Source organism: Oncorhynchus gorbuscha, linkage group LG08 (genome assembly GCF_021184085.1).
Source record: "Oncorhynchus gorbuscha isolate QuinsamMale2020 ecotype Even-year linkage group LG08, OgorEven_v1.0, whole genome shotgun sequence".
NCBI classification, from domain to species: domain Eukaryota; kingdom Metazoa; phylum Chordata; class Actinopteri; order Salmoniformes; family Salmonidae; genus Oncorhynchus; species Oncorhynchus gorbuscha.
The window spans coordinates 73880415-73906860 of record NC_060180.1 but is presented as its reverse complement, the minus strand read 5'-3'; the positions used below and the strand labels follow the sequence as shown (position 1 = coordinate 73906860).

The window sequence follows — 26446 nt, the reverse complement described above, 5'->3', positions numbered from 1 at the left end:
TGACAGACCAGCTAGATCTACTGTCTCTATTATATTATGACAGACCAGCTAGATCTACTGTCTCTATTATATTATGACAGACCAGCTAGATCTACTTTCTCTATTATATTATGATAGACCAGCTAGATCTACTGTCTCTATTATATTATGACAGACCAGCTAGATCTACTTTCTTTATTAGATTATGACGGGAAGGGACATAATCTGGAACTAGATCTTTCTTTATTATATTTTGACTGACCAAGACATAATCTGGAGCTAGATCTACTGTCTCTATTATATTATGACAGACCAGCTAGATCTACTGTCTCTATTATATTATGACAGACCAGCTAGATCTACTTTCTTTATTAGATTATGACGGGAAGGGACATAATCTGGAACTAGATCTTTCTTTATTATATTTTGTTTGACCAAGACATAATCTGGAGCTAGATCTACTGTCTCTATTATATTATGACAGAGCAGCTAGATCTACTGTCTCTATTATATTATGACTGACCAGCTAGATCTACTGTCTCTATTATATTATGACAGACCAGCTAGATCTACTGTCTCTATTATATTATGACAGACCAGCTGGATCTACTGTCTCTATTATATTATGACAGACCAGCTAGATCTACTGTCTCTATTATATTATGACTGACCAGCTAGATCTACTGTCTCTATTATATTGTGACAGACCAGCTAGATCTACTGTCTCTATTATATTATGACAGACCAGCTAGATCTACTGTCTCTATTATATTATGACAGACCAGCTAGATCTACTGTCTCTATTATATTATGACAGACCAGCTAGATCTACTGTCTATTATATTATGACAGACCAGCTAGATCTACTGTCTCTATTATATTATAACAGACTAGCTAGATCTACTGTCTCTATTATATTATGACAGACCAGCTAGATCTACTGTCTCTATTATATTATGACTGACCAGCTAGATCTACTGTCTCTATTATATTATGACTGACCATCTAGATCTACTGTCTTTATTATATTATGACAGACTAGCTAGATCTACTGTATCTATTATATTATGACAGACCAGCTAGATCTACTGTCTCTATTATATTATGATAGACCAGCTAGATCTACTTTCTCTATTATATTATGACAGACCAGCTAGATCTACTGTCTCTATTATATTATGACAGACCAGCTAGATCTACTTTCTTTATTAGATTATGACGGGAAGGGACATAATCTGGAACTAGATCTTTCTTTATTATATTTTGACTGACCAAGACATAATCTGGAGCTAGATCTACTGTCTCTATTATATTATGACAGACCAGCTAGATCTACTGTCTCTATTATATTATGACAGACCAGCTAGATCTACTGTCTCTATTATATTATGACAGACCAGTTAGATCTACTTTCTTTATTAGATTATGACGGGAAGGGACATAATCTGGAACTAGATCTTTCTTTATTATATTTTGTCTGACCAAGACATAATCTGGAGCTAGATCTACTGTCTCTATTATATTATGACAGAGCAGCTAGATCTACTGTCTCTCTTATATTATGACAGACCAGCTAGATCTACTGTCTCTATTATATTATGACAGACCAGCTAGATCTACTGTCTCTATTATATTATGACAGACCAGCTAGATCTACTTTCTCTATTATATTATGATAGACCAGCTAGATCTACTGTCTCTATTATATTATGACAGACCAGCTAGATCTACTTTCTTTATTAGATTATGACGGGAAGGGACATAATCTGGAACTAGATCTTTCTTTATTATATTTTGACTGACCAAGACATAATCTGGAGCTAGATCTACTGTCTCTATTATATTATGACAGACCAGCTAGATCTACTGTCTCTATTATATTATGACAGACCAGCTAGATCTACTTTCTTTATTAGATTATGACGGGAAGGGACATAATCTGGAACTAGATCTTTCTTTATTATATTTTGTTTGACCAAGACATAATCTGGAGCTAGATCTACTGTCTCTATTATATTATGACAGAGCAGCTAGATCTACTGTCTCTATTATATTATGACAGACCAGCTAGATCTACTGTCTCTATTATATTATGACAGACCAGCTAGATCTACTTTCTCTATTATATTATGACAGACCAGCTAGATCTACTGTCTTTATTATATTATGACAGACCAGAACATAATCTGGAGTTAGATCTACTGTCTCTATTATATTATGACAGACCAGCTAGATCTACTGTCTCTACTATATTATGACAGACCAGCTAGATCTACTTTCTTTTTTAGATTATGACGGGAAGGGACATCATCTGGAACTAGATCTTTCTTTATTATATTTTGACTGACCAAGACATAATCTGGAGCTAGATCTACTGTCTCTATTATATTATGACAGACCAGCTAGATCTACTGTCTCTATTATATTATGACAGACCAGCTAGATCTACTGTCTCTATTATATTATGACAGACCAGCTAGATCTACTTTATTTATTAGATTATGACGGGAAGGGACATAATCTGGAACTAGATCTTTCTTTATTATATTTTGACTGACCAAGACATAATCTGGAGCTAGATCTACTGTCTCTATTATATTATGACAGAGCAGCTAGATCTACTGTCACTATTCCAGTTGTAAAATGTTGTAAAATGTTGTTGAGGGTTTCATATCTTAAATTGCTGCCATATGGATGGTTTGGAGTAATATATATATATATTGACATAGTCAAACAACTTAGGACACGTCATTTTTTCATTCTCTGTCTCTATCTCCTTCCCTCTCAATTTCAGTTCAATTCAAAGGGGCTTTTGCTAAAGCAAGTGAAATAAACAATTAACAAAAGTGAGAAGGAACATCAACTACTACATCAACATCAACTAAATCAATCAAATGTAATATCAACAAACTTTTAGAAATAAACAGTAAACATCAGAAACTCAACAGTTTCAAAAATATAAAAATGTTATTTTAGTTATGGTAGGAATAGAAGGGGAAGATAAATCAACAGAAGTATTGGTGGTGTTTACAATGTTGTTTGTGCTCCACTGGTTGCCCTTTTCTCATGGCAATGAGCCACACATCTTGTTGCTGTGATTACACACTGTAGTATTTCACCTGACAGATATGGGACTTTATCAATGTTGGATTTGTTATCAAATCATTTGTGAGTCTGTGTGATCTGGGGGAAATATGTGCTTCTAATGTGCTCTTATATTTGGCAGGGAGTGCAGCTCAGTTTCCACGTAATTTTGTCTTCTCTTGAGAGCCAGATCTGCCTATGGCAACCTCTCTCAACAGCAAGGCTCACCAAGTTTGTATATAGTCAAGGATTTTCTTAATTTTGGGTCAGTCTGCCACTGTGTGCTCTCTGTTTAGGACCAGATAGCATTCTAGTTTGCTCAGTTTTTTAAAACCGTTTATTTAAATAGGCAAATCAGTTAGGAACAATTTTTTATTTACAATGACGGCCTACCCCGGCCAAACCCGGACGACGCTGGGCCAATTGTCCGCCGCCCTATGGGACTCCCAATCACGGTCAGTTGTCATACAGCCTGGAATCAAACCAGGGTCTGTAGTGGCGCCTCTAGCACTGCAACACTTGGGAGCCCCAAGTGGTTGAATAGTTATCTTTTAGCTTTCTCATGATTTGTTTGGGTCTGTTTTGCTGTCCTGGGCTCTGTTGCACCTGTTGTGTTTGTGAACAGAGCCCCAGAACCAGCTGGCTAGGGGACTCTTCTCTATGGCTTTGTGGTGGAATTGGTGGGCAATTGCTTCATTTTAGGTGGTTGTAGAAATTTCTATATTTAGATAATTAGCTGGTATAGTCCTAATTCTGCTCCGTATGCATTGTTTGGGGTTTTGCGTTGTACACAAAGTGTATTGCATGCATTCTCTCTCTCCTTCTCTCTCTCTCTCTCTCTCTCTCTGTCTCTCTCTCTGCCTTCTCCCTCCCTCCGTAGCTCTCAATCTCTTAGCTCTCAATGTGCCGTTCTGCCCTTGAGCAAGGCAGGTAACCGCCAACAACATCTACTCCCCGGGCGCTGATGTTGTGGACTTTGATTAAGGCAACTCCCCGCACCTCTCTGATTCAGAGGGGTTGTGTTAAATGCGGAGGGCACATTTTGTTGTGAAACTGACTAGGTATCCCATTTTCCCCCTCTCTCTATCGCTCGCTCTCCCCTCTCTCTCTCTCACACAATATTTGCATATTTCCGTTAGCTAATGCCTATTGTGTGAAGTGCCTGTGTGCAATAACTCAATTTGCAGTTCTAAACAAGGCATTTTTTTTTTTTTTTTTACTTTGGCAAAGGTTATAAAGTCTTCAAAAAACTGTGTCAACTCCGTTCGTAACAGATTCTAGTTTCGAGAACAGAAAACTGCATTGAGATCGAATGCTTCATTTTGATGCGAAAATTTGCAGAATATCGGCCAAGTTTCTAATAATTTTCTATCATCTGTCTCCAACTTCTCCCACTTCATACCACTGGACTTCCTTTCGTCATCATATTTGGTCGTGAGTGGTAGTTCTAATTGGATTCGAAAGACCCCCTGTGATGTGTCTGTGTTTCCCCTTTTTGTCCTTGCTACTGTGGGGTTTATGTAGATTGGTCTGCAGCTATCAGGGGCAGTAGGCAGCCTAGTGGTTAGAGTGTAGAGGCGGTAGGCAGCCTAGTGGTTAGAGTGTAGAGGTGGTAGGTAGCCTAGTGGTTAGAGTGTAGAGGCGGTAGGTAGCTTAGTGGTTAGAGTGTAGAGGTGGTAGGTAGCCTAGTGGTTAGAGTGTAGAGGTGGTATGTAGCCTAGTGGTTAGAGTGTAGAGGTGGCAGGGTAGCCTAGTGGTTAGAGTGTAGAGGTGGTAGGTAACCTAGTGGTTAGAGTGTAGAGGTGGCAGGGTAGCCTAGTGGTTAGAGTGTAGAGGTGGTAGGTAGCCTAGTGGTTAGAGTGTAGAGGCGGTAGGTAGCCTAGTGGTTAGAGTGTAGAGGTGGCAGGGTAGCCTAGTGGTTAGAGTTTAGAGGTGGTAGGTAGCCTAGTGGTTAGAGTGTAGAGGTGGTAGGTAGCCTAGTGGTTAGAGTGTAGAGATGGCAGGGTAGCCTAGTGGTTAGAGTGTAGAGGTGGTAGGTAGCCTAGTGGTTAGAGTGTAGAGGCGGTAGGTAGCCTAGTGGTTAGAGTGTAGAGGTGGTAGGTAGCCTAGTGGTTAGAGTGTAGAGGTGGCAGGGTAGCCTAGTGGTTAGAGTGTAGAGGCGGCAGGGTAGCTTAGTGGTTAGAGTGTTGGACTAGTAACTGGAAGGTTGCGAGTTCAAACCCCTGAGCTGACAAGGTACAAATATGTCGTTCTGCCCCTGAACAGGCAGTTAACCCACTGTTCCTAGGCCGTCATTGAAAATAAGAATTTGTTCTTAACTGACTTGCCTGGTAAAATAAATTGCTCGTATTCTTATTCCATTCCTTTACTTAGATTTGTATGTGTTAGGTAGTTGTTTGTTCGATTACATGTTAGATATTACTGCACTGTCGGAACAGGAAGCACAAGCATTTCGCTACACTCGCATTAACATCTGCTAACCATGTGTGTATGTGACCAATAACATGTGATTTGATTTGGAGAAGACACCTCTGAAGAGGTGATACACAAGCATTAACATCTGCTAACCATGTGACCAATAACATGTGATTTGATTTGGAGAAGACACCTCTGAAGAGGTGATACACAAGCATTAACATCTGCTAACCATGTGACCAATAACATGTGATTTGATTTGGAGAAGACACCTCTGAAGAGGTGATACACAAGCATTAACATCTGCTAACCATGTGACCAATAACATGTGATTTGATTTGGAGAAGACACCTCTGAAGAGGTGATACACAAGCATTAACATCTGCTAACCATGTGACCAATAACATGTGATTTGACCATGTGACCAATAACATGTGATTTGATTTGGAGAAGACACCTCTGAAGAGGTGATACACAAGCATTAACATCTGCTAACCATGTGACCAATAACATGTGATTTGACCATGTGACCAATAACATGTGATTTGATTTGGAGAAGACACCTCTGAAGAGATGATACACAAGCACTGTGTCCCCAAAAGAAGCAAATAGACCTTAGTTTGATTGTTCTTTTGGACTAATTTAATTTAGCTTCGGTTTATCATAAGCGGTGGTGTAAATTCCATGCGTACGTCAGAATCAGTGAGAATCAGTTAACGGAACATCTGAAATTTCTACTGAAACGAGAGTAGATGGTAACTTGAGCTCCAGTTTTACAACAAGTGATCAAGTTTTGTTGCTAGTGTTTTATTCTGATAGTGTGTTATTCTGATAGTGTGTTATTCTGATAGTGTGTTATTCTGATAGTGTGTTATTCTGATAGTGTGTTATTCTGATAGTGTGTTAAGCAGGATCTTCTCAAACTGCAACGTAGGGTGGTATGTGTGAAGCTGGCATCTTGGGCTGATCACTAGGTGCAGTAGCGAGATTACTCGTTGGTTATTACTGCATTGTCGGAACTAGAAGCACAAGCATTTCGCTACACCCCAATTAACATCTGCTAACCATGTGTATGTGCCAAATAAAATTTGATGATTTGATTTGAAGTATTTTTTGTTGTTGGTAATTCTCAGAGAAGAAGGGATTGATGTTTTGAAAAGATGCACAAACACCCAGAGTACAACCCTTTTGAGACTTAGCAGGGTTTTGGTCAGAAAATAAGAGTGGAGGACCAACTCTCTGTCGTTGGTAGGATAGCAAAGCATCATGTGGTCGGAGAGGAAGAGGAAGAGAGAGGCTCAACTTGGTGGTTATTGTTGGTTATTTCACCCACACAAGCAAGGAGTTTTTGTATGGAGGTCAATGATTGTCGAATGTGGTCAACAAAAAAACTAATTATGGCTCATTTTGCTACGTGAGTTTTATTTGATATAATATTATAATGTTGCAATGCTTAAGTTGTTATGAGGACACGTGACATCTCGTAAAAAAAAACACTTTATATCGGAGTTGTCTCCACATGGCTATTGATATTCATGGCATGAGGCTAGTTGCATAGCATCTCTCTCCAAATCAACTCCAATCAAATTTTATTTGTCACATACACATGGTTAGTTGTTAATGTCAAGCAAATGCTTGTGCTTCTATTGAATAGTGATAACCAACAAGTAATCTAACAATTCCAAAACTACTGTCTTATACACAGTGTAAGGGGATAAAGAATATGTACATAAGGATATATGAATGAGTGATGGTACAGGGCAGCATACAGTAGATGGTATCGAGTACAGTATATACATATGAGATGAGTTCCATTGAATACAGGTGTTTTATGTCAACAAATCTCATTGAATATTCATAAAAAGGATTACAATAATGTGATGAATTCACCAAAGAAAAGAGGAGAGATAGACAGCCTGGTCTATCTAGTTAGGGTGGATATCCATAATCGTTTGTATTGTGAACGCACTGGTTGAGCATCCAGATTTCTTTGAGGAGTCAAAAGTTCTCTGTAGAGACTAAACGAGTGGGGTGATTATCTCAGTGTTGTCCTGCCTGAGTGGTGTCCTGCCTGACTTCCTGCCTGCCTGGTGTCCTGCCTGACTGGTGTCCTGCCTGCCTGGTGTCCTGCCTGACTGGTGTCCTGCCTGACTGGTGTCCTGCCTGACTGGTGTCCTGCCTGCCTGGTGTCCTGCCTGCCTGGTGTCCTGCCTGACTGGTGTCCTGCCTGACTGGTGTCCTGCCTGACTGGTGTCCTGCCTGACTGGTGTCCTGCCTGACTGGTGTCATGCCTGACTGGTGTCCTGCCTGACTGGTGTCCTGCCTGACTGGTGTCCTGCCTGACTGGTGTCCTGCCTGCCTGGTGTCCTGCCTGACTGGTGTCCTGCCTGACTGGTGTCCTGCCTGACTGGTGTCCTGCCTGACTGGTGTCCTGCCTGACTGGTGTCCTGCCTGTGTTGAAGGTGATTGCAGGTATCAAATGGTTAACACCAATGTAAGATGGCGCCAGAGCAGAAGGCAGACGTTTTACAACCGATTGTGTTTTTTTCTTTTTCTTTGTTTATTTGCATTTGTTTATAACTTATTTTTTAAACTTATTTTGTACATAATTTTGCCACTACCATGTCCTATGACCGAAAATAACTTCTAGACATCAGGACTGCGATTACTCACCACGGACTAGTAAAATCATTTTTCTTCTTTCACTACTCTGACAAACCCGAGGCGGAGAGGCCCCGACCCCCGTGATCTGCATGAAGAGGAGGCGGAGAAAGAGAAGCCGGAGAGCGGGCTGCCTTCGGGGGAATTCGGAGCCGATCGAATAAACCCCCTTCCACTTCCCTCAATAGTGCTAGCAAACATGCAATCTTTGGACAATAAAATTGACAAGTTACGGGGAAGGTTAAACTACCAATGGGACATTTAAAACTGTAATATCATATGCTTCACGGTGTTGTGGCTGAATGAAGACACTATCAACATACAGCTGGCTGGTTATACGCTGTACCGGCAGGATAGAACAGCGGTGTCTGGTAAGACGAGGGGTGGCGGGCTATGTATTTTTGTAAATAACAGCTGGTGCACGTTATCTAATAATTACATTAAGAGGATTGGAGGATTCTAAATGAAAACCAAAAGCTACCTCCCGGTGGTGGCCGGCATGGGTATCATCTGTTTGTACATGGTGTCCAGGTCAGGATAACCAAAACATTTTTATTAACCTGTTGGTACTAGGGGGCAGTATTTTCATTTTTGGAGAAAAAAACGTTCCCGTTTTAAACGGGATATTTTGTCAGGAAAAGATGCTAGAATATGCATGAAATTGACAGCTTTGGATAGAAAACACTAACGTTCCCAAAACTGTAAAGATATTGTCTCTGAGTATAACAGAACTGATGTTGCAGGCGAAAGACTGAGAAAAATCCAAATCAGGAAGTGCCCCATATTTTGAAAGCGCTGCGTTCCAATGAGTCCCTATTGAGCTGTGAATGTGCTATCAACCAGCTTACGCTTTATACGTATTCCCCAAGGTGTCTACAGCATTGTGACGTAGTTTTACGCATTTATGTTGAAGAATAGCCGTAGGCGGCTACATTGCGTAAGTGGTCACATGATGGCTCCCAGGTTGACTCTCGCGTAAAATAGAGAGGTAGCCATTACTCCAATCGGTCCGAGTGAAAAACGAATTGTCCCGGTGGATATATTATCGAATAGATATTAGACAAACACCTTGAGGATTGATTATAAACAACGTTTGCCATGTTTCTGTCGATATTATGGAGCTAATTTGGAATATTTTTGGAATATTTTTTGCCGTTTTCGTGACTGCAATTTCCGGGCAATTTCTCAGCCAAACATGAAGAACAAATGGCGCTATTTCGCCTACAAAAATAATATTTTGGGAAAAAATGAACTTTGGCTACCTACCTGGGAGTCTCGTGAGTGAAAACATCCGAAGTTCATCAAAGGTAAACGATTTAATTTGATTGCTTTTCTGATTTTTGTGACAAGGTTGCCTGCTGCTCGTAAAGAATAATGCTATGCTAATCTACGATAAACTTAGACAAATGCTTGTCTAGCTTTGGTTGTAAAGCATATTTTGAAAATCTGAGATGACAGGGTGGTTAACAAAAGGCTAAGCTGTGTTCCAATATATTTCACTTGTGATGTTCATGAATAGGAAGATTTTCTAGGAAGATTTTCTAGGAAGATTTATGTCCGTTGCGTTGTGCTAATTAGTTTCAGTCGATGATTACACTCCCGGACCCGTGTTTGAGAGTCACAAGAAGTAGGACTATCTGAAATAATGTTGGTTCTTATTTATTTTGAGCAAAGGCAATGAATGAGTGAGTCACTCAAATGTATGTGGGTACTGGCTATATGACTGTGCCATCAACTTGATAATATATAACCATATTTTGGAGGTTATTTCATTTAAAAAATAAAAAATAAACGTTTTTGAACGTGAATGTTTTTAATCTGAATAAAGGCCAAAATAATATTTGTAAAGGCCAAAACATTTATTTATGTTTTTAGAGGGAGAGAAACGCTGGGCCAATTGTGCACCACTCCATTTGACTCACGGTCAGATGTGATACATTCTTTTTTTTTTAATTACTTTTTGTGGTATTTATTTGTTTGGTCTTTTCTGGTGGATTAAACTTGCAACCAATTGCAACCAATCACAGCCGGTTGTGATACAGCCAACCAAACTTAGAAATACATTTGATGACAAAATTCTCCCACTACCCTCCTTCGAGGCAAGTCTATTGTCCAGCTGCTTCCTATAGCCATTATTTTATTAACAAAATCATAAGGATGCCATTATTAGTTAAATTGTTTTAGTTTGAACGTGCAGACTGGCACCAGGAACAGTGGTAACATTTTCCTTTAATTTCCCAACATTTCAGCGCCGTTATTATTGAAATGCACCTTAAAGTGTTGCTCTGATCTACCCAGTGTGGAGGGGTGGGGATTCAGAAAGAGACTAATCAGGATGGAGGGAAAGATGAACAGAGCAATATACAGAGAGATCCTTGATGAAAACCTGATCTAGGGCGATCAGGATGTCAGACTGGTGTGAAGGTTCAACTTTCAACAGGACAACAACCCTAAGCACACAGCCAAGACAACGCAGGAGTGGCTTCAGAAAAATTATCTGAATATCCTTGTTTGGCCCAGCCAGAGCCTGGACTTGAACCCGATCAAACACAGACAAACTCTGGAGCTGTGGAGAAAGTGACCATCGGGATCTTGGTCACCTCCCTAACCAAGGCCCTTCTCCCTCGATTGCTCAGTTTGGCATGGCGACGATCGTACAATCTTGGAAAATAGCTGTGCAGCGAGGCTCCCCGTCTAACCTGACAAAGCTTGAGAGGATCTGCAGAGAAGGATGGGAGAAACTTCGCAATTACAGGTGTGCCAAGCTTGTAGGGTCATACCCAAGAAGACACAAGGCTGTAATCACTGCCAAAGGTGTTTCAACAAAGTACTGATTAAAGGGTCTGTATTCTTTTGTAAATCTGAAATTGAAGGTTGTTTTTTTAAGCCTATTTTTGCTTTTTAATTTGGGGGTTGATGGGTGTATATTGATGAGGGACAGCTAGGGGGTATGGGTTTGGGAGGTTGACTTTAGCTTCAGTTGACTTTAGTTGTATGATTTGGGTTTAAAGTTTGCTAATGTGTTAAGTCTTCTTCCACTTCAATAAAACTTAAGCATGACGAAAGAAGGCTGTGATTTTATTTACACCTGTATGTTTATTTTCACACAAAGGTCAAAGGTCTACCCAAGCCCACACCAACAATATGCCCCAAAGCCCCAGGAAGTAAAAGACTCAAATGACTGTTTAGGATGACCCTTCACAATGTAAGCCAACCCTTTATTCTTATCTTGATCAATGTATTTGGAAAGGTACTATACCAAGAATTGCCATGATGTTGTCCAATATTTTACTGCAGTGAATCTTGAGCCTTCATGATCCAGGGATAGATCATGTGGGAGACCAAGGTCACCTTCAGCCTCTTCAGATGAGAGATCTCCCTCACCAAAGCCCTGCAAAGAGTCAGATTATATTCCTATGTCGGAAGCAATTATGACATGTATTTTGAAACACTTTTGGAAGTGAACAAATGTAAAACTACTTTGTTTGAGGATGTCCCCCAAAAATCCTGACCTTTTTAAAGTGAGTCCAGTTGAGAATGTCAACCTGAACGAGACGGAGGAAGAGTTACTAAAGATGGAAGAGTAGCTTTAAAAGCAATGATTTTCGAAAATACGTGGTGAGAAATTAAGTGTTGTCATTGAGTTGAATGACATTATATTGCCATGTAGTACTGGAAGTGTAATGCATTAGTGTCTTATTTGTTAAATTACAGATATCTCAGATCTCAAAGGAGGAAAGACATCCTGGACCGGGTGAAGAGAGCAATGCGCTAGTAAACTGATTTTTTTTCACTTTTAAATTAGTCAGTGATGTGTTGCTTTTAAAGTACATATTTAGTGTTCTATACAGAACCCTGACAAACGGCCTCGTGTTCTATACAGAACCCTGACAAACGGCCTCGTGTTCTATACAGAACCCTGACAAACGGCCTCGTGTTCTATTCAGAACCCTGACAAACGGCCTCGTGTTCGATACAGAATCCTGACAAACGGCCTCGTGTTCTACACAGAACCCTGACAAACGGCCTCGTGTTCTATACAGAACCCTGACAAACGGCCTCGTGTTCTATGCAGAACCCTGACAAACGGCCTCGTGTTCTATACAGAACCCTGACAAACGGCCTCGTGTTCTATACAGAACCCTGACAAACGGCCTCGTGTTCTACACAGAACCCTGACAAACGGCCTCGTGTTCTATACAGAACCCTGACAAACGGCCTTGTGTTCTATACAGAACCATGATGACCGGCCTCATGACAACCATGACGATGAAGAGAAGCAAAGGGAAGAGGGCCTTTGACTCCAACCATAAGTAAAGGGGAGTCCAAATTATGATATTTGACATGTGAATACCTTCTCTAGATAATATTTCACATGTGAATACCTTCTCTAGATAATATTTGACATGTGAATACCTTCTCTAGATAATATTTCACATGTGAATACCTTCTCTAAATAATATTTCACATGTGAATACCTTCTCTAAATAATATTTCACATGTGAATACCTTCTCTAGATAATATTTCACATGTGAATACCTTCTCTAGATAATATTTGACATGTGAATACCTTCTCTAAATAATATTTCACATGTGAATACCTTCTCTAGATAATATTTCATGTGAATACCTTCTCTAGATAATATTTGACATGTGAATGCCTTTAGATAATATTTGACATGTGAATACCTTCTCTAGATAATATTTCACATGTGAATACCTTCTCTAGATAATATTTCACATGTGAATACCTTCTCTAGATAATATTTGACATGAGAATGCCTTCTCTAGATAATATTTCACATGTGAATACCTTCTCTAGATAATATTTGTTTTCCCCCTTTTACAGCAGGTGTGAGTCTTTGTGAATCAAAGGCTAGAGGCAGAAATACTACAGAAATACTACATGTGAATACCTTCTCTAAATAATATTTGACATGTGAATACCTTCTCAAGATAATATTTGACATGTGAATACCTTCTCTAGATAATATTTGACACGTGAATACCTTCTCTAGATAATATTTGACATGTGAATACCTTCTCTAGATAATATTTGACATGTGAATACCTTCTCTAAATAATATTTGACATGTGAATACCTTCTCTAAATAATATTTCACACGTGAATATCTTCTCTAGATAATATTTGACATGTGAATACCTTCTCTAGATAATATTTCACATGTGAATACCTTCTCTAAATAATATTTCACATGTGAATACCTTCTCTAGATAATATTTGTTTTCCCCCTTTTACAGCAGGTGTGAGTCTTTGTGAATCAAAGGCTAGAGGCAGAAATACTACAGAAATACTACATGTGAATACCTTCTCAAGATAATATTTGACATGTGAATACCTTCTCTAAATAATATTTGACATGTGAATACCTTCTCTAAATAATATTTGACATGTGAATACCTTCTCTAGATAATATTTGACATGTGAATACCTTCTCTAGATAATATTTGTTTTCCCCTTTTACAGCAGGTGTGAGTCTTTGTGAATCAAAGGCTAGATGCAGAAATACTACAGGTGAAGTTAACCTGCCTGAAATGTGCTCCTGACTGCTAGGGGGCAGTGGGAGGGCCAATGAGCAAGGGGATGGAAGAGGTCTTAAGAAGTTAAAAGCATCAAAGCCTGTTCCGACACTACTTTTTTGTTGGTTTATTGTAAATCTAATTTGTGTTTCCAGAAGCCTATGCTATTTTGTGGTGCAATACAATTGAATCTCCCTTTTGAACATTGACCATAGTTTACACAATGCTGTTTGAAGTTACTGCTCTCATTGAAGGACAATAGCCAATAGTAATAAAATCTAATTGTATTGGTCACATACACATGGTTAGCAGATGTTAATGCGATTGTAGCGAAATGCCTGTGCTTCTAGTTCCGACAGTGCAGTAATATCTAACAATATCTAACAAGTAATCAAACAACTAACAACAAGACACACAAATCTAAAGGGGTAAATGAGAATATGTACAGTACTTGTAAGAATATGGAGGAGCGATGGACGAGTGGCATAGACAAGGTACAATAGATTGTATAAGATATAGGATATGATTAATGTAAGATATGTAAACATGATTAAAGTGCCATTATTTAGAGTGCATTGTGTAAAGTGACTAGTGATCCATTTATTAAAGTGGCCAATGATTGGGTCTCAAATGTTGACAGCAGCCTCTCTGAGTTAGTGATTGCTGTATAGCAGTCTGATGGCCTTGAGATAGAAGTTGTTTTGAAGTATTTCTGTTTTGTAGTATAGACCCTAAGTCTGGAAGATGCATTTCGAACATGTGTAGAATTGTGTTCTACATATCAGGGTGTTGTGTTCTACATATCAGGGTGTTGTGTTCTACATATCAGGGTGTTGTGTTCTACATATCAGGGTGTTGTGTTCTACATATCAGGGTGTTGTGTTCTACATATCAGGGTGTTGTGTTCTACATATCAGGGTGTTGTGTTCTACATATCAGGGTGTTGTAGTCTACATATCAGGGTGTTGTGTTCTACATATCAGGGTGTTGTGTTCTACATAGCAGGGTGTTGTAGTCTACATAGCAGGGTGTTGTAGTCTACATATCAGGGTGTTGTGTTCTACATATCAGGGTGTTGTATGCAACGTCAGAAAGGTCCTAGTTGATACAGTTTGTTTTCCTGTTGTTATTAAATTCATGGTGTTTTAGTCAAATCAGATGGCAATGTGTTCTCAACCTCAACCAATGTGTTCTCAACCTCAACCAATGTGTTCTCAACCTCAACCAATGTGTTCTCAACCTCAACCAATGTGTTCTCAACCTCAACCAATGTGTTCTCAACCTCAACCAATGTGTTCTCAACCTCAACCAATGTGTTCTCAATAATATATAAATAATATATGCCATTTAGCAGACGCTTTTATCCAAAGCGACTTACAGTCAAATCAGATGGCAATGTGTTCTCAACCTCAACCAATGTGTTCTCAACCTCAACCAATGTGTTCTCAACCTCAACCAATCTGTTCTCAACCTAAACCAATGTGTTCTCAACCTCAACCAATGCTCAATAATATATAAATAATATATGTGTTCTCAACCTCAACCAATGTGTTCTCAACCTCAACCAATGTGTTCTCAACCTCAACCACTGTGTTCTCAACCTCACGCCAATGTGTTCTCAACCTCACGCCAATGTGTTCTCAACCTCAACCAATGTGTTCTCAACCTCAACCAATGTGTTCTCAACATCAACCAATGTGTTCTCAACCTCACACCAATCTGTTCTCAACCTAAACCAATGTGTTCTCAACCTCACACCAATGTGTTCTCAACCTCACACCAATGTGTTCTCAACATCAACCAATGTGTTCTCAACCTCAACCAATGTGTTCTCAACCTCACACCAATGTGTTCTCAACCTCAACCAATGTGTTCTCAACCTCAACCAATGTGTTCTCAACCTCACACCAATGTGTTCTCAACCTCAACCAATGTGTTCTCAACCTAAACCAATGTGTTCTCAACCTCAACCAATGTGTTCTTAGTCTCAGTGTTCTCAACCTCAACCAATGTAGTTTTCAAAACTGTGTTCTCATAAACCAATGTGCAACAAAATGATAAATAATCGATAAATAATCGCTGTCTTTTTAAAATCGGTGAATAAAGGTTGAAATCTCATTTATCAATGTCTCAACCAAAAAGTGCCCACATTTCCACATTGAAATGTGATGGTGTGCCCAGTGGGTAGCGGAATTTCACAACCAAAGGTTGTTGTAGAAATGTCCACTTTTGAAATGACGTGGTGTGCCAAGGAGGTCTTACCGCCACGCCAGTTAGCTCATATAGACCAGTCATAACTCATGGGGTTCTGGATTCAGCTCACCAACTACAGTAATGACATCATGGAATTATAGGAGGTGGCTGAACTTGTTTAATCCTGGTACAATGTATTGATCAGGTGTAGTTAAAGCCGCACTCAGTTTCACTGCATGGGTGCAGTTAGCAAAATGGAGTATCTGAAAACTGTCTCCATTTGAAAAATGTATACAGTGGCTTGCGAAAGAATTCACCCCTTTGGCATTTTTTGCTACTTTGTTGCCTTACAACCGGGAATTAAAATCAATTTTTGGGGGGGGTTTGTATCATTTGATTTACACAACATGCCTACCACTTTGAAGATTCAAAATATTGTTTATTGTGAAACAAACAAGACATAAGACAAAAAAACTGAACTTGAGTGTGCATAACTATTCACCCCCCAAAAGTCAATACTTTGTAGAGACACCTTTTGCAGCAATTACAGCTCCAAGTCTCTTGGCGTATGTCTCTATAAGCTTGGCACATCTAGCCAATGGGATTTTTTCCCGTTCTTCAAGGCAAAACTGCTCAAGCTCCTTCAAGTTGGATGGGTTCCGCTGGTGTACAGCAATCTGTAAATGATACCACACATGCTCAATTGGATTGAGGTCTGGGCTTTGACAAGGCCATTCCAAGACATTTAAATGTTTCCCCTTTAACCACTCGAGTGTTGCTTTAGCAGTATGCTTAGGGTTATTGTCTTGCTGGAAGGTGAACCTCCGTCCCCAGTCTCATCTCTGGAAGACTGAAACAGGTTTCCCTCAAGAATGTCCCTGTATTTAGCGGCATCCATCATTCCTTCAATTCTGACCAGTTTCCCATCCCCACAGCATGTGTCATGCAGGTAAAAGAGGACCCAAAAGCGACTTAACAGAAACAGAGTTTATTAAAGTCCAAAACGGAATAACAGAATTCCTCTAGACTTGTAGAGGGGAAACAACTGGAGAAGCGGCCACAGACTGCAGGTCGCTTCGGGTAGGCGCAGGCCGTAGTCGACTGAGACACCTGCTCACACGCAGCATCTGATGAAGGCACAAAACACGACAGGACAGGGTGATACACAATCACGGCAAAAACACGACAGGACAGGGCGAAACGCAATCACGGCATGGTGAATACAATACAAGGAACCGACGGGACAGGAACGGATCATAAAGGAATAAATAGGGACTCTAATCAGGGGAAAGGATCGGGAACAGGTGTGGGAAGACTAAATGATGATTAGGGGAATAGGAACAGCTGGGAGCAGGAACGGAACGACAGAGAGAAGAGAGAGCGAGAGAGTGAGAGAGGGAGGGGGAGAGAGAGGATAGAACCAAACAAGACCAGCAGAGGGAAACGAATAGCATGGGGAGCACAGGGACAAGACATGACAATAAATGACAAACATGACAGTACCCCCCACTCACCGAGCGCCTCCTGGCGCACTCGAGGAGGAATCCTGGCGGCAACGGAGGAAATCATCGATGAGCGAACGGTCCAGCACGTCCCGAGACGGAACCCAACTCCTCTCCTCAGGACCGTAACCCTCCCAATCCACTAGGTATTGGTGACCCCGTCCCCGAGAACGCATGTCCATAATCTTATGTACCTTGTAAATAGGTGCGCTCTCGACAAGGACGGGAGGGGGGAGGGAAGACGAACGGGGGTGCGAAGAAAGGGCTTAACACAGGAGACATGGAAGACAGGATGGACGCGACGAAGATGTCGCGGAAGAAGCAGTCGCACAGCGACAGGATTGACGACCTGGGAGACACGGAACGGACCAATGAACCGCGGAGTCAACTTACGAGAAGCTGTCGTAAGAGGAAGGTTGCGAGTGGAAAGCCACACTCTCTGGCCGCAACAATACCTTGGACTCTTAATCCTGCGTTTATTGGCGGCTCTCACAGTCTGTGCCCTGTAACGGCAAAGTGCAGACCTCACCCTCCTCCAGGTGCGCTCACAACGTTGGACAAACGCTTGAGCGGAGGGAACGCTGGACTCGGCAAGCTGGGATGAGAACAGAGGAGGCTGGTAACCCAGACTACTCTGAAACGGAGATAACCCGGTAGCAGACGAAGGAAGCGAATTGTGAGCGTATTCTGCCCAGGGGAGCTGTTCTGCCCAAGACGCAGGGTTTCTGAAAGAAAGGCTGCGTAGTATGCGACCAATCGTCTGATTGGCCCTCTCTGCTTGACCGTTAGACTGGGGATGAAACCCGGAAGAGAGACTGACGGACGCACCAATCAAACGACAGAACTCCCTCCAAAACTGTGACGTGAATTGCGGGCCTCTGTCTGAAACGGCGTCTAACGGGAGGCCATGAATTCTGAATACATTCTCGATAATGATTTGTGCCGTCTCCTTAGCGGAAGGAAGTTTAGCGAGGGGAATGAAATGTGCCGCCTTAGAGAACCTATCGACAACCGTAAGAATCACAGTCTTCCCCGCAGACAAAGGCAGACCGGTAATGAAGTCTAGGGCGATGTGAGACCATGGTCGAGAAGGAATGGGAGCGGTCTGAGACGACCGGCAGGAGGAGAGTTACCCGACTTAGTCTGCGCGCAGTCCGAACAAGCAGCCACGAAACGGCGCGTGTCACGCTCCTGAGTCGGCCACCAAAAGCGCTGGCGAATAGACGCAAGAGTGCCTCGAACACCGGGATGACCAGCTAACTTGGCAGAGTGAGCCCACTGAAGAACAGCCAGACGAGTGGAAACAGGAACGAAAAGGAGGTTACTAGGACAAGCGCGCGCGACGCAGTGTGCGTGAGTGCTTGCTTAACCTGTCTTTCAATTCCCCAGACTGTTAACCCGACAACACGCCCATAAGGAAGAATCCCTCGGGATCAGTAGAAGCCACAGAAGAACTAAACAGACGGGATAAGGCATCAGGCTTGGTGTTCTTGCTACCCGGACGGTAAGAAATCACAAACTCGAAACGAGCGAAAAACAACGCCCAACGAGCTTGACGGGCATTAAGTCGTTTGGCAGAACGGATGTACTCAAGGTTCTTATGGTCTGTCCAAACGACAAAAGGAACGGTCGCCCCCTCCAACCACTGTCGCCATTCGCCTAGGGCTAAGCGGATGGCGAGCAGTTCACGGTTACCCACATCATAGTTGCGCTCAGATGGCGACAGGCGATGAGAAAAATAAGCGCAAGGATGAACCTTATCGTCAGACTGGAAGCGCTGGGATAGGATGGCTCCCACGCCTACCTCTGAAGCGTCAACCTCGACAATGAATTGTCTAGTGACGTCAGGAGTAACGAGGATAGGAGCGGACGTAAAACGTTCTTTTAGAAGATCAAAAGCTCCCTGGGCGGAACCGGACCACTTAAAACACGTCTTGACAGAAGTAAGAGCTGTGAGAGGGGCAGCAACTTGACCGAAATTACGAATGAAACGCCGATAGAAATTAGCGAAACCTAAAAAGCGCTGCAACTCGACACGTGACCTTGGAACGGGCCAATCACTGACAGCTTGGACCTTAGCGGAATCCATCTGAATGCCTTCAGCGGAAATAACGGAACCGAGAAAAGTAACGGAGGAGACATGAAAAGAGCACTTCTCAGCCTTTACGTAGAGACAATTCTCTAAAAGGCGCTGTAGAACACGTCGAACGTGCTGAACATGAATCTCGAGTGACGGAGAAAAAATCAGGATATCGTCAAGATAGACAAAAACAAAAATGTTCAGCATGTCTCTCAGAACATCATTAACTAATGCCTGAAAAACAGCTGGCGCATTGGCGAGACCGAACGGCAGAACCCGGTACTCAAAATGCCCTAACGGAGTGTTAAACGCCGTTTTCCACTCGTCCCCCTCTCTGATGCGCACGAGATGGTAAGCGTTACGAAGGTCCAACTTAGTAAAGCACCTGGCTCCCTGCAGAATCTCGAAGGCTGATGACATAAGGGGAAGCGGATAACGATTCTTAACCGTTATGTCATTCAGCCCTCGATAATCCACGCAGGGGCGCAGAGTACCGTCCTTCTTTTTAACAAAAAGAACCCCGCCCCGGCCGGAGAAGAAGAAGGCACTATGGTACCGGCGTCAAGAGACACAGACAAATAATCCTCGAGAGCCTTACGTTCGGGAGCCGACAGAGAGTATAGTCTACCTCGAGGAGGAGTGGTCCCCGGAAGGAGATCAATACTACAATCATACGACCGGTGAGGAGGAAGGGAGTTGGCTCGGGACCGACTGAAGACCGTGCGCAGATCATGATATTCCTCCGGCACTCCTGTCAAATCGCCAGGTTCCTCCTGAGAAGTAGGGACAGAAGAAATGGGAGGGATGGCAGACATTAAACACTTCACATGACAAGAAACGTTCCAGGATAGGATAGAATTACTAGACCAATTAATAGAAGGATTATGACATACAAGCCAGGGGTGACCCAAAACAACAGGTGTAAACGGTGAACGGAAAATCAAAAAAGAAATAGTCTCACTGTGGTTACCAGATACTGTGAGAGTTAAAGGTCGTGTCTCAAATTTGATACTGGGAAGATGACTACCATCTAAGGCAAACATGGGCGTAGGCCTGTCTAACGGTCTGAAAGGAATGTTATGTTTCCGAGCCCATGCTTCGTCCATGAAACAACCCTCAGCCCCAGAGTCAATCAAAGCACTGCATGTAGCACCCGAACCGGTCCAGCGTAGATGGACCGACATAGTAGTACAAGATCTAGATGAAGGGACCTGAGTAGTAGCGCTCACCAGTAGCCCTCCGCTTACTGATGGGCTCTGGCCTCTTACTGGACAAGAATTAACAAAATGTCCAGCAACTCCGCAATAGAGGCACAGGCGGTTGGTGATCCTCCGTTCCCTCTCCTTATTCGAGATGCGAATCCCTCCCAGCTGCATGGGCTCAGTCTCAAAGCCAGAGGAGGGAGATGGTTGCGATGCGGAGCAGGGAAACACCGTTGATGCGAGCTCTCTTCCACGAGCCCGGTGACGAAGATCTACCCGTCGTTCTATGCGGATGGCGAGAGCAATCAAAGAGTCCACATCTGAAGGAACCTCCCGGGAGAGAATCTCATCCTTAACCACTGCGTGGAGTCCCTCCAGAAAACGAGCGAGCAGCGCCGGCTCGTTCCACTCACTAGAGGCAGCAAGAGTGCGAAACTCAATGGAATAATCCGTTATGGACCGTTCACCTTGGCATAAGGAAGCCAGGGCCCTAGAAGCCTCCCCACCAAAAACTGAACGGTCAAAAACCCGAATCATCTCCTCTTTAAAGTTCTGGAATTTGTTAGAGCAATCAGCCCTTGCCTCCCAGATAGCTGTGCCCCATTCTCGAGCCCGGCCAGTAAGGAGTGAAATGACGTAAGCAACCCGAGCTCTCTCTCTAGAGTATGTGTGGGGTTGGAGAGAGAACACAATCTCACACTGCGTGAGAAAGGAGCGGCACTCAGTGGGCTGCCCGGAGTAGCAAGGTGGGTTATTAACCCTGGGTTCTGGAGGCTCGGCAGGCCAGGGAGTAACAGGTGGCACGAGACGTAGACTCTGGAACTGTCCAGAGAGGTCGGAAACCTGAGCGGCCAGGTTCTCCACGGCATGGCGAGCAGCAGACAATTCCTGCTCGTGTCTGCCGAGCATGGCTCCTTGGATCTCGACGGCAGTGTAACGAGCGTCTGAAGTCGCTGGGTCCATTCCTTGGTCGGTTCCTTCTGTCATGCAGGTAAAAGAGGACCCAAAAGCGACTTAACAGAAACAGAGTTTATTAAAGTCCAAAACGGAATAACAGAATTCCTCTAGACTTGTAGAGGGGAAACAACTGGAGAAGCGGCCACAGACTGCAGGTCGCTTCGGGTAGGCGCAGGCCGTAGTCGACTGAGACACCTGCTCACACGCAGCATCTGATGAAGGCACAAAACACGACAGGACAGGGTGATACACAATCACGGCAAAAACACGACAGGACAGGGCGAAACGCAATCACGGCATGGTGAATACAATACAAGGAACCGACGGGACAGGAACGGATCATAAAGGAATAAATAGGGACTCTAATCAGGGGAAAGGATCGGGAACAGGTGTGGGAAGACTAAATGATGATTAGGGGAATAGGAACAGCTGGGAGCAGGAACGGAACGACAGAGAGAAGAGAGAGCGAGAGAGTGAGAGAGGGAGGGGGAGAGAGAGGGATAGAACCAAACAAGACCAGCAGAGGGAAACGAATAGCATGGGGAGCACAGGGACAAGACATGACAATAAATGACAAACATGACAGCATGATGCTACCACCACCATGCTTCACTGTTGGGATGTAATTCTTGGGGTGATAAGAGGTGTTGGGTTTGCACCAGACATAGCGTTTTCCTTGATGGTCAAAAAGCTCAATCTGACCAGAGTACCTTATTCCATATGTTTGGGGAGTCTCCCATATGCGTTTTGGCAAACGCCAAACGTGTTTGCTCATTTTTTTTCTTTAAGCAATGGCTTTTCTTCTAGCCACTCTTCCGTAAAGCCCAGCTCTGTGGAGTGTACGACTCAAAGTGGTCCTATGGACAGATACACCAGTCTCCGCTGTGGAGCTTTGCAGCTCCTTCAGGGTCATCTTTGGTCTCTTTGTTGCCTCTCTGATTAATGCCCTCTTTGCCTGGTCCGTGAGTTTTGGTGGGTGGCCATCTCTTGGCAGGTTTGTTATGGTACCATATTCTTGCAATTTTTTTATAATGGATTTAATGGTGCTCCGTGGGATGTTCAAAGTTCCTGATATCTTTTTATAACCCTGATCTGTACTTCTCCGCAACTTTGCCCCTGACCTGTTTGGAGAGCTCCTTGGTCTTTATAGTGTTGCTTACTTGGTGGTGCCCCTTGCTTAGTGATGTTGCAGACTCTGGGGCCCTTCAGAACAAGTGTGTATATATATATATATATATATATATATATATATATATATATATATATATATATATATATTGAGATCATGTGACAGATCGTGTGTGTCACGTTCTGACCTTAGTTCCTTTATTATGTCTTTGTGTTAGTTTGGTCAGGGCGTGAGTTGGGGTGGGTAGTCTATGTTCTTTTTTCTATGGTGTATTTCTGTCTTTGGCCTGGTATGGTTCTCAATCAGAGGCAGCTGTTGATCGTTGTCTCTGATTGAGAATCATACTTAGGTAGCCTGTTTTCCCCATGTTGGTTGTGGGTGATTATTTTCCCTGTCTGTGTTTGTCCTGGTTTGGTTCTCAATCAGAGGCAGCTGTCGATCGTTGTCTCTGATTGAGAATCATACTTAGGTAGCCTGTTTTCCCCATGTTGGTTGTGGGTGATTATTTCCCTGTCTGTGTTTGCTCCATACGGGACTGTGTCGGTTTCCATTTATTCTACTATTCTTTTGTTTTCTGTGTTCAGTTATATTTCATAAAAATTATATTATGGACACTTACCACGCTGCGCATTGGTCCGATCCTTCCTACTCCTCCTCAGAAGAGGAGGAAGAAAACCGTTACAATGTGACACTTTGATTTTACAACGGAATTTATTAAACAAATTATGCTAGTAATTAGTTGCCCCAGATCTTATTTAGGGGCTTCATAGCAAAGGGGGTGAATACATGTGCATGCACTGTTTGTTTTTTTTTCGTTTGAAATTGTGTTGAATTTTTTTAAACAAGTTTTTTTTTTTTTTCACTTCGCCAATTTGGACTATTTTGTCTATGTGCATTACATTAAATACAAATAAAAATCTATTTAAATTACGGGTTGTAAATGCTATGAAATAGGAAAAATGCCAAGGGGAGTGAATACTTTTGCAAGGCACTGTAGTTGCATTGATCTATTCAATACATGTGTGATGCAATCATGTTACTGGCATAGGTTAAAAATATCAGAAAATAACTGGAATGAATAATGAATAAAAATACTGGATGGAGTTTTTTTTTTCACAATAACTTGGGTTCCCTTTCATAAAGAAATTAAATGAATCAGAGGGTCTTCATCCATGCTGTCTCATAATTAATGATTCATAATGAAAATAATAAATAAATAAAACAGTAATAATAATAGATTAATAGCATATCTCTCACTCATAGTCGTGGTTGACATGAGGCCGTTCGTGTTCCATAGTGTTCTGGAATATTGATTTGTCTCTCCATTCCATATACCATTGCAGGGTGTCATATCTCTCTCTCTGTTACATTATCACAGAACATCGATATTTCATCGTTTGGAGAAAAGGGGAGCTTAGAGATGCCTGAACATGTGTTTAGCAATTAAACTGACTGAAAAAGTCTCTATTAAAAAATACAGGTAAATGGAATTTCTGTATGACATTGAGATTACCTGTCAAAAGCTTGTAACACCTTCTCATTCCAGGGGTTTTCTTAATTTTTACTATTTTCTACATTGTAGAATAATAGTGACGTCGTCAACTATGAAATATCACACATGGAATCATGTAGTAACCAAAAAAGTATTTTATATTTGAGATTATTCAAAGTAGCCACCCTTTGACTTGAAGATAGCTTGGCATTCTCTCAACCAGCTTCACGAGGAATGCTTTTCCAACAGTCTTGAAGGAGTTCCCACATATGCTGAGCACTTGTCGGCAGCTTTTCCTTCACTGCGGTCCAACTCATCCCAAACCATCTCAATTGGGTTGAGGTCATGTGATTTTGTGGAGGCCAGGTCATTTAATGCATTCACTCTCCTTCTTGGTCAAATAGCCCTTACACAGCCTGGAGGTTGTGTTTGGTCATTGTCCTGTTGAAAAACCAACAGTAATCCAACTGAGGGCAAACCCGATGGGATGGCGTATCGCTGCAGAATGCTTAATGTCTTTAAAATAATGGTCTGTCATTTCCCTTTGCTTATTTGAGCTGTTCTTGCCATAATATTTATTTTAACTAGGCAATCAGTAAAGAACAATGTCTTATTTACAATGACAGCCTACTTGGGGAACAATGGGTTAACTGCCTTGTTCAGGGGAAGAACAATAGATTTTTACCCTGTCAACTCGGGGATTCGATCCAACAATATTTCAGTTACTGGTCAAACACTTTAACCACTAGGCTACCTGCAGTTTTACCAAGTAGGGCTGTCTTCTGTATACCACCCCTATCTTGTCACAACATGACTGGTTGGCTACAATGCATTAAGAAGGAAAGAAAGTCCACAAATGAACTATTAACAAGGCGCACCTGTTAAATGAAATGCATCCCAGGTGACTACCTCATGAAGCTGTTGAGAGAAAGTGGTACTGATCCGTCGGTACATGAAAGTGTACTGATCTTCAGGTACATGAAAGTATACTGATCTTCAGGTACATGAAAGTATACTGATCTTCAGGTACATGAAAGTATACTGATCTGTCGGTACATGACAGTGGTACTGATCCGTCGGTACATGAAAGTGGTACTGATCCGTCGGTACATGAAAGTGGTACTGATCCGTCAGTACATGAAAGTGGTACTGATCCGTTGGTACATGAAAGTGGTACTGTTCCGTCGGTACATGGAAGTGGTACTGTTCCGTTGGTACATGAAAGTGGTACTGTTCCGTTGGTACATGAAAGTGGTACTGTTCCGTTGGTACATGAAAGTGGTACTGATCCGTTGGTACATGAAAGTGGTAATGCCGTGCAACACCATGGCCCATAGATAGATGTGTCCTAACAGCTACATCTTGACTCTTAGGATAGATCCATCTTAACAGTCATCCTGCAGGGAATGTCACACCTTCTGAAAAATGGTGTGATGCTGCACATATGTCTCAGAGTAACTCAGCACGGTGTGCGCGTGCACGTGTGTGTGCGTGCGTGTGTGTCCAAGTAACTCTGATTTTGGTCCTTGGCCAGGGTTTAAACCTCAGGGTTTTCTCACTTGTCAAGGTCTACACGAGCGCCAATGATATTTCTATTGGACAAGGGGATACCTAGTCAGTTGTAAAACTGAATGCCTTCAACTGAAATGTGTCTTCCGCATTTAACCCAACCCCTCTGAATCAGAGAGGTGCTGGGGGCTGCCTTAATCAACATCCACGTCTCCAGCACCCGGGGAACACTGGATTCTCTCTCTCTCTCTCTCTCTCTCTCTCTCTCTCTCTCTCTCTCTCTCTCTCTCTCTCGCTCTCTCTGTCTCTCTCTCTCTGTCTCTCTTTGTTGCGCTCTCTCTCTCTCTCTCTCTCTGCCTCTCAACCCCTCCAACTCTTCCTAAGCCCAGTTAATCAGGCCTACAGTTGCTGTGGGAGAAAGACAATAGTCCTGGGGTCTTCTGGAGGACGTGGAGCAGATGTTTAATCCACAGAACCACTGTCAACAAAGTAAACTCTGTACAGTCTACAGATTAGAGACATTTGAATCTGAGGCAGAAAGTTGGTCTGCTGCTGAAGCATACATTCACAACACAATAGTACGTCTTAGCTACCCACTGAGAATCGTCCAGAATGGGTCAACTTCTTCATGTTGAATGGGGTTATGCCTTAGACATCCTTCCAAAGACATACTGTATATTTTGAGAAATATTGTGCATGCT

General features: G+C 42.3%; 1 protein-coding gene and 1 long non-coding RNA gene across 4 annotated transcripts in view; both read left to right on the top strand.

Moving 5' to 3' along the window:
• LOC124042178 (netrin-G1-like) overlaps window positions 1-26446 on the top strand; it is a 198229-nt gene that overhangs the window by 160446 nt on the left and 11337 nt on the right. The gene's annotated exons all lie outside the window — the stretch shown is intronic.
• Window positions 9381-11912, top strand: LOC124042183. The gene is made up of 3 exons (XR_006840050.1): window positions 9381-11344; window positions 11437-11757; window positions 11854-11912. It is a non-coding gene; the product is annotated as an uncharacterized LOC124042183 (long non-coding RNA).